Source organism: Pteropus vampyrus, unplaced genomic scaffold (genome assembly GCF_000151845.1).
Source record: "Pteropus vampyrus isolate Shadow unplaced genomic scaffold, Pvam_2.0 Scaffold21, whole genome shotgun sequence".
NCBI lineage: Eukaryota > Metazoa > Chordata > Mammalia > Chiroptera > Pteropodidae > Pteropus > Pteropus vampyrus.
Genome location: NW_011888802.1, coordinates 7,087,732 through 7,097,204, shown reverse-complemented (window position 1 = coordinate 7,097,204; position 9,473 = coordinate 7,087,732). Strand labels below are relative to the sequence as shown.

General features: G+C 34.6%; 1 long non-coding RNA gene across 1 annotated transcript in view; it reads left to right on the top strand.

Annotated features, from left to right (window-relative positions):
• Positions 1 to 9,473, top strand: part of LOC111736635 — a 122,888-nt gene that overhangs the window by 41,581 nt on the left and 71,834 nt on the right. Inside the window, exon 3 of the long non-coding RNA XR_002779220.1 lies at positions 8,064 to 8,226. This is a non-coding gene — a long non-coding RNA (uncharacterized LOC111736635). The remainder of the gene's footprint in view (positions 1 to 8,063; positions 8,227 to 9,473) is intronic.

Genomic DNA, 9,473 nt, shown 5'->3' with positions numbered 1-9,473 from the left:
GATCATATGATTCTTATTTTTTAATTTGTTTATGTGGTGTATCACATTAATTGATTTGCATATGTTGAATCACCTCTGTGCCCCTGGGATGAAACCCACTTGATCGTGGTGTATAATCTTTTTAATATGTTGCTGTATTCAGTTCGCTAGTATCTTATTTAGGATTTTTGCATCTGTGTTTATTGGTGTGAAGTTTTCTTTTTTTTTGAGTTATCCTTACCAGATTTTGGTATCAGAATAATATTGGTCTCATAAAATGTGTGAAATATTGCCTCCTCTTCGATTATTTGGAAGAGTTTCAGGAGAATAGATATTAAATCTTCTTTGAATGTTTGGTAGAATTCACTGGTGAAGCCATCTGTTCCTGGACTTTTACTTTTTGGTAGGTTCTAGATGATTGTTTCAATTTCCATTCTGCTGAGCGGTCTATTTAGATTTTCTAGTTCTTCTTGATTCAGTCTAGGAAGATTGTATTTTTCTAAGTACTGGTCCATTTCTTCTAGGTTATTAAAGTTGGTGTTATATACCTTTTCATAGTACTCTTGTGTGATCCTTTGTATTTCTGTGATGTCAGTTGTAATTTCCCCTCTTTCATCCCTGATTTTGTTTATTTGTGTCCTTTCACTTATTTCTTTAGTGAATCTAACCAGGGGTTTGTCAATTTTATTAATCTTCTCAAAGAACCAGCTCTTTGTTGTATTTATTTTTTCTACTATTTTTGTTGTTGTTTCCAATTTCATTTATTTCTGCTCTAATTTTGATTATTTCTTTCCTTCTGTGTCTTTAGGCTTCATTTGTTCCTCCTTTTCTATTTTTTAAGATGAAGCATTAGGTTGTTTATTTGGGCTCATTCTTGTTTATGGAGGGAGGCCTGTAATGATATGAACTTTCTTCTTATGACTGCTTTTGCCTTGTCCCAAAAGTTTTGATATGTTGTACTATTATTATAATTTGTTTCTATGTATCTCTCAATCTCTCTTTTTATTTCTTCTCTGACCCAGTTATTCTTCAGTAGCATGTTGCTTAATCCCCATGTATTTGTGCTTCTTCCTGATTTCTTTCTGCAATTGATCTCTAGTTTCAGAGCACTATGCTCAGAGAATATGGTTGGTACGATTTCAACCTTCTTATATTTGTTGAGGCTATCTCTGTGTCCCAGTATGTGGTAGATTCTTGAGAATGTTCCATGTGCACTAGAGAAAAATGTATAAGCAGCTGTTTTAGGATAGAAGGCTCTGTAAATGTTAATTATGTCCAGTTGGACTAACATGTTATTTAAGGATGTTATTTCCTTATTGATTTTCTGTTTGGATGATCTCTCCATATCCCATAGTGGGGTATTTAGGTCTCCTACTACGACAGTCTTTTGGTCTGTTTCTCTCTTTAGTTCTGTTAGTAATTACTTTACATATTTTGGGGCTCCTTGATTGGGAGCATAGATATTAATAAGTGTTATATCTTCTTGGTGCATGAATCCCTTTAACATTATGAAGTGTCCCTCGGTATCTTTCTTTATCTTTTTTATTTTGAAGTCTATTTCATCTGATATTAGTACTCTACTCCCGCTTTTCTCTGAATGCCATTTGCTTGAAATATCATTTTCTATCCTTTCACTCTGAGTCTATATTTGTCTTTGGAGCTGAGATGTGTCTCCTAGAGGCAGCATATGGTTGGGTTTTGTTTGTTGTTCCATTCTGCAACTCTGTGCCTTTTTATTGGTGAGTTCAATCCATTTACATTTAGGGTAATTATTAAAATAAGAGGTCTTATAGCTATTTTATCTTTTGCTTTCTGGTAGCTCGGCGTTTCCATTGCTTCCTTGTCCTTGCGTTTCTGTTTTCTTTATTTTGGTTGGTTTTTTGTGGGTTTTCCCTCTCATTCTTCTTGTTTTATGTTATACATCAGTTCTGAATTTTTGGTGTGTGTGATTACCATTTCGAATATGTAAAGGATAGTCATATACATACAGTCGTCCATTTTCTTCTGCACGTGCCTTATCTCCATTCCCCTTTGCAAGTTTGGTTCTTTGAATCCTTCCCTTTCCAATCATTGTTATCTCTGTTTGTCCCTATGTATGCTGAACATTCATTACTATATTGCGATAGCAATTCTCTTATTATTATTTAAGATTATAATGCCCTGTTCTTAGTAAGGATTGCACTCCTCTGCTTCTATTTGCCTGATAATTGCTTCACTCCTATTTATGTTTTTTTTTGTTTTGTTTTTTTTGTTTGTTTGTTTTTGTCATTTTGTTTTAGGTGAGCTGACCCCTTTCAGTATTTCCTGCAGGCCTTGTAGTGGAGAATTCCCTCAATTTTTGTATGTCTGGAAAGGTCTTAACTTCTCCTTCAAATCTAAAGGAGAGCTTAGCTAGATATATTAGTCTAGGCTGGTAGTTTCTTCAAATCTAAAGGAGAGCTTAGCTAGATATATTAGTCTAGGCTGGTAGTTTCTTTCACTTAATAGTTTACATATTTGATTCCATTCATTTCTGGCTTGTAAGGTTTGCACTGAGAATTCCGAAGATAATCTAATGGGCTTACTTTTATAAGTTACTGTTTTCTTCTCCTTGGCTGCCTTGAGAATTCTATTTTGCCGTTAATTTTTGATAACTTTAATACAATGTGTCTTGGTGAAGGCCTTTTTGGGTTGAAATAATTGAATGTTCTGTTGACTTCTTGAATTCTAAGCTCCAGCTCATTCCTTAGATTTGGGAAATTCTTGTCCACTATTTGTCTGAAATGCTTTCTAGTCCCTGTTCCTTTTCCTCGCCTAGTTCTTGAATTTCTCTTTCATCATTTTTCATTCTTCGGTTTCTCTCTTCTTCCTTCTGATTTGTTTCTAGATATCCATCTTCGATATCACTGATCCTTTTCTCCATTTGGTCGATTCTGTTTCCCAAGCTTGCTATTTCATTTTTCAACTCTCGTAGTGTGTTCTTCATCTCCAGAAATTCTAGTTGGTTCTTTTTGAGGGTTCCAATCTCCTTGCTCTGCTCATCTAGGTGTTCTTTCAATTCCTGAAATTGTTGATATGACTCGTTTTGGAACTCACTGAGTTTTTCCAGAAGTACCATCCTGAATTCTGTCATTTAAGTTACATATTTCTATATTGTAAGCTTATTTTCTGGAGATTTTTCTCTTTCTTTCGGGATGCCTTGTCATCTTGGTTGTTCATAGTGTTTAATGGGCTATTTCTCCACCTGAGTAATAATGGAAGTGTATTTTGTTGTTTTTCCAGAAAGAAAGTTTATTATATAAAGGTCTCTTTTTATTCTGTTGCAAAGAAGACTCTTTTCTTTTGGTTTCCAGTAGGTGGCGTCTAAGCCTCTTGGATCCCCACTTTATATAAAGCCTTAAAAATGCCTTTTCTTTTTCTTGTAAATATTTAATCATGCTCGTTAACATTAGTTTCAGTCCCTATCAGTGTCAGCAACAGTCTCAGCAGCATTTGCTCAGATTCCCCTGGGGCTCCGTGGTGATCAGTCTCCAAGGGTATAGGGGAAGGGGCTCTCTAAATTGGGGGTTAGGGGCTGCAGCTCAGCCTCGATTTTGCAACTGTGGCCAGTAAAAATCAACTGTTGTTTTTCTCGGTCCTATACCGCTTCTCTGCCTTCTGCCCTGATGACTGGGCCTTGCTGCAGGCCGGCCACTGGGAGCTCACAGCTTTCCCTGGCAGGGCAGTTCAGGTAAGTCCACACCTTCTCCCCTCCCCCTCCTCCTGCTTTATTTCTCCCAGTCCGCCGCTGGACACCCGGGGTTCTGACCTATGGTAGCTCTTATGCACAGATCCCACACTCAGACATGCTGGTGTGCAGTTTGGGTGTTTTTTTGTTGAGTTTTAGATGTTCAGCTTATTGTTGTTTTGAGGGGAGAGATCTGGAGACATCTCTCTCTCCGCCACGTTTCCTCAAAGTTCCCAAATGGTAACTTTTGATCAGTACCTGGTCATACAAAGATTTTACGTATCCACAGTAAAAGGAGAAAAGCAAGTATGATGAAATGAGTTTTCATTAAACTAAAGGTATATGTTTTCAGTAATGTTCTATGTTTTAAACTGTTGCCTTTTAACTTAATGAAGTTACATATTTTTTCATTTATATTGAATATTTATTTTAAGTGATACATATATATGAATATGTATTTGTGTGTGTGTGTGTGTGTGTGTGTGTGTGTGTGTGTGTATATATATATATATATTTAACTTATTTGAATGGCAAGATAAAGCTAAACCTAGGTCTGAGTTTATTTTCTAATTCACAAATTCTGAATCCTGAGTATTATCTTCTAAACTACAGATGCCTAAAATCCATTAACATCAGCCTAATTGGATTATTACCAGGTCTGATTTTCTTTCTCATTTTCACAAAAAAACACCCAAGCATTTGATTTTTCCTGACTAAATTTAAGATGTATAATTTCATGCATAATATTTACCCAGTAAGTCAAGAAATTTTATCAAAACCTATAACAAATTTGAATTGATGATCTCATTAATCCTCACTGATCTTAAATTTTAAGTGATTAGCAGTGATTATTAAAATAATTATTGCTAATGAATACCATTTTAGATATTAATTTAACTCCCTATTATTCACTTCAGGGAGCTTTTAGCCAAATATTTAGCCTATTATTTATAGATGTTACTTTATTTATCTGCTTTGCAGAAGTCAGACATTCTTAGTCTTAGCTATTGTCAAATCATATTTTGATATATTTTTAAAAATTTTAATCATCTACACAAAAAATATTCTCAACTAAGTATATAAAGAGATATATTTCTGCTTTAAATTTTTAAAGATATGTTCAATAATTTTAGACTTTCAACACTTGATTTTTTAAGATGCATTTTCAAAAGTGTTCTTTATATTAGAAATGTATGTAAATTAATAAATATTTAGTTACTGTTGCATGATTAAGAAAATATACAGCCAGCACGTATAGCCAATATGTAACTTCTTCCTGGTACAGATGCATTGGTTTGTTGTCTTGTTTCTGTTTCAACAACTTAACACTTAAGAGCAATCAAACTCACTATATATCGGAACATACACTTCCTCATGCAATAAAATCCTGAGAACCCTGTTTTTTTTTTAAAGATGTCTTCAATCTAGTTAATTGCTATAGTCATAGTGGACTAACATGAGTTTCTTAAAAAGTGCAATTCTGCTTTATTCTAAATTAAGGAAAACTTTTCACATGTTTTCTTTTTTATCATTGGAGAACTTAAACACACTTAATTTCAACACTGTGAAACTAATTTCGGATATAAGAATTGATGAGTAACAGGAGAGTTAGAATTTATATAATTTTTAATGTAAGAGGTAAAACCTACATACTAAATAAGGCAAAATGGGAGAGGGCAAGTAGATGAATGATTGTTTTCACTGAAGTCTTTTATCAATGTTTCTAAACAAAATTTTAATGTAAACTAGTTCTCAGTGCTCTAATAAAAGCAACATAAAGGACCGTTTCAGCCCATAAGTGTAATTGATACCTCTGAATTTTATAAGGCATTATGTGTGTGTGAATAGGTAGATTGGATATAATTATGTCTTGAGAGCCTTCCATGTCTACATACCTTTTGAGAGAAAGTAAATAAACCACTGACTTGTTGCATTAGTAAGTCTAATAGAGTTAGACTTAGAAAGGGTAGCTGTGAGGAGCAATGAACTCTCAAGAGGCCAGAATAATAGGATAGTAGGTTTGTTCCATAGCAATAATGGTGAACATCCAAAAAGATATAGCTTCCTAGGATGTTTCTGCATGTGATACATACGGAATGTGAACAATTAATAACGAGTCACACTCTTGTCTCTTTCTGCCTGACAAAGCCGCAAGTGATCATATCCAGTTCTCTGTCTTTTCTAGCTAATTATGGCACATGAAAAACACAAATTTGCTAACTAGTTTCAATCTAAATCCATGACTTAACTTAGATGGCTTTTAGGCTGCTTGACATTGTATTGTGTGTGTGTGTGTCATACATACTTAGTCATACATACTTAGTAAGTCATACATACTTAGTAAATTTATTCTCCCATTCTCCTAAAAATCTATTTTTCCTCTCCACTCTTTCCAAATCTCCATTCCTTCAAATATCCTACTCCCTCTCAGTTGCAGTTTGTTTCTTATTTCACTGATAAAACAAAAGCTATCAGGAGAGAACTGCCTTACATCAATTAGGAAACAAAACTGGCATCTAATCTAGAGACTTCCTCAGTCAGTGACTGGAACAAATGGATTGTTTCTCTCCCTACTTTTATTTTTTAAACTCACGTAAAACCTGTGAGGACAAAGTCCAGGGATGCCATGGCAGTTCCTTAGTAATCACAGAATTACACTCCTTTTTACTTTCTATTATTGACCAATTGCTTCTACCCTCAAGTTTGGTTCATGGACACCAAAAGGCAATAGGACTTCCAATAGTAACTTCTGAATTCCAGTCAGAAAAAGACAGGGCAATGGGAAATGTTTTCATCTTCAGCTGAATCGGCTTCTAAAGGTATTTACAAGAAGCCCTAACTCATTTCCTCTACTAATATTTTTATCATCTCCCCATCCTCATGGAGGTCTGGGCACAAGGTGGCACTAATAACAGAGTGATTCTATGTCTAAGGAATATAGGGAGAATGGGTATTGGATAGGTAACTAGTAATCTCTGTGACATTCCCCTGCTCCTCAAAATATTGATTCAAAATAGTTCTCTGAGTAATGTTTAATTATTTCCATCTGATTTGGATGTTGATTCTTTCTATGGAAGGACATATAAACTGCTAAACAGTATATCTGGCCTCATCATACCCAAGTATGTACACACACACATACACACCACCACCACCACCACCACCACTACCTTCCCAGTCAGAAAAAAAGAACAGAAAACACTTGCACTGACTCAGAACAACTATCAAAATCCATTACGAGGACTAGCTAACATTTCTCACCCAGGTAGAATAAGGCTTTTACTTTCTGCTTCTCCTCTGTGCGAGGGACTCTTCATAATCCATCAAATGTTTTTTCATTATTCATTACTTTTGTGATTCATTCTGAAATGAGCATTAATGAAGCAGAGTTTTCATAGAACACTTCACAGACTGGTACAGTTTTAGGGACCTGGGTATTATTTTAAAGGCTCTATAGTCACAAGCACAATATATATAACCAGCCAGGTTTTAGATTTTTGTGTAGTTAACACTCAAAATTCTATACTTACCTGTTTCTTTACTTTGGGGCAATTCCTTGTGTGACTACTTACAAACAAAACTTGCCTAGATAGAATTTTCAAGCACAAAGATTCTTGTGTTTTATTTACTGACCACTGTGTTCCATTTATCCGCCCATGCCTCACATTGGCAGTTACCCTGAAACCAAAGAGAACTATAATTAACATCATCAGGGCAGGCTTCATCTCAATACATGGCAGACATTATCAGAGAAAGATGTTTGGAAAGTCTGGCGAGTACAGTTTCTCTTCTGATGAGACTACCTGTCTTCAATAACTGCTTTAAGAGCTTCAGTTTGGTCTGCAGAGCAGTGTCAGTTGGCTTTTCCCCCTGTACAGGGGTCCAAATTATAGGACTCTCAGTGAACTTTGATTGCAGGGCACCGGCAAAGTCATCTCCACTGTCAAAAACAGTATTTCCTTTTATTTTTGCTTGTAGCCTCAATAACTTCACCCTGAATTCATCTTTTCCTTGCAGAAATTTGCAGAAATTTACTGAAATTAGTAAGAAGAAGCTACGACAAGGAATGTCCTAAACATTTTCTACTATTCTCTTTAGTTTTACAGTTTTAGTAAGCAAATGGTCTATTATCAAATATACATCAAGTGGTAGTTTGGCCAAATGTTAATTATTATTAATTACTTATTATTTCTTAGTACCAACTCTATCTTTAACCATAAAAAACTTGTATGATGCTTCCTCACCACCCTTGTTCAGCCACATTTTACTTTGTGTTGCTATCAACACCTCACTTCCAATATATGTCTATTTCAATAATTGTGTTTGATAAACACTAAAAAAAATGTGTTAGCAAGTTAGAGGTTTATTTTTCTTTCAGGTAAAACACATCTAGAGGAAGGCAGTCCATGTCTGCTTCTGGTGGCTTCAGATTTATTAGAGACCAATAGTAAATATCTTCCATTCTGAGTACACCAGAGAGACGAGATTCCTGTTGGAGCTTCAATCTACTTTTTCCTCATTCTAAAGTACACAGAGAATGGGTAAGTGAGAAAATGCATGTTTTACTGATCACGGGCAGTCATGCTTATTCTCACTGGCCAAAGCTATCGTGAGAGTGGCTATGACATTTAGTTTTAAACTAGAAATATTTCCCAACTCCAGTAATACAGATTATTCAATAATTAAGAAGAGGAAATTGGATATTGAAAAAATTAAAGTTATGTGCCACGTAATGATGGGTATGTTCTGAGAAATGTGTTAGATGATTTTGTCATCATGCAAATATCACAAAGTATACTTACACAAAAATAGTATAGCCTACTTTACACCTAGGCTGTATGGTATAGCCTACTGCTCCTAGGCTACAAGCCTATATAGCACATTATTGTATTAAACAACATGAGATTAAATCACATACAAGAGAAAATAATGCAAGCAAGAGATACAGTAAATACAAGATGCATAAGGCTGCTACCAGCATAAAATTACATACTTTTTTATAGCAAACTGTCTTTTTTTTGTAAGTTGAAAGAGTACATCCTAAAATAATGATAAAAATTATAGGATACTAAATACATAAACCAGTAATATGGTCATTTATTATTATTATCAGGTATTATATACTGTCTATAATTGTATATTCTATACTTCTATACAACTGGCAACACAGTAGGTTTGTTTACACCAGCATCACCACATACATGTGAGTAATGTTATGATATTATGATAACTATGATGGAATTTTTTAGCTCCAGTATAATCTTATGGGACTACTGTCATATATGTGTTCCATGGTTGACTGAAACATTATTATATGTTTCATGACTACATGCTCTTATCATCACATCTACATGTGTAATCATATACTCTGCTTCATCTACTGCTGCTGTAGAAGGATATTTAGGCTCCTCATAATTTTTTTTTTTTTAAATCTGTTAGCAATTTACCTAATGGTAAATCTTCCCTTTTGTGCACTCAATCCCATCCACATTTACGTTTGGTCTACTCAATGACCAAACTCCAGCGATTTTCCCTCTTTTGAATCAAGATTTACCTCTCTACTAGATGATATATATCAGCCTACAAACATACAATCACTATAAAATAACTCCAGCTTTATTTATTTATTTTTTATTTTACAATATTTTACTATGATTTTTCTATACGCCACATTTTTCCTATTCCCAGCCTGGTATTTTCCAGTCTGCAGTATATTGTTACTCTTATTATTTATTTTCTTAAGGTAGAATCGACATATAACATTATATAAGTTTCAAGTCTACAATAT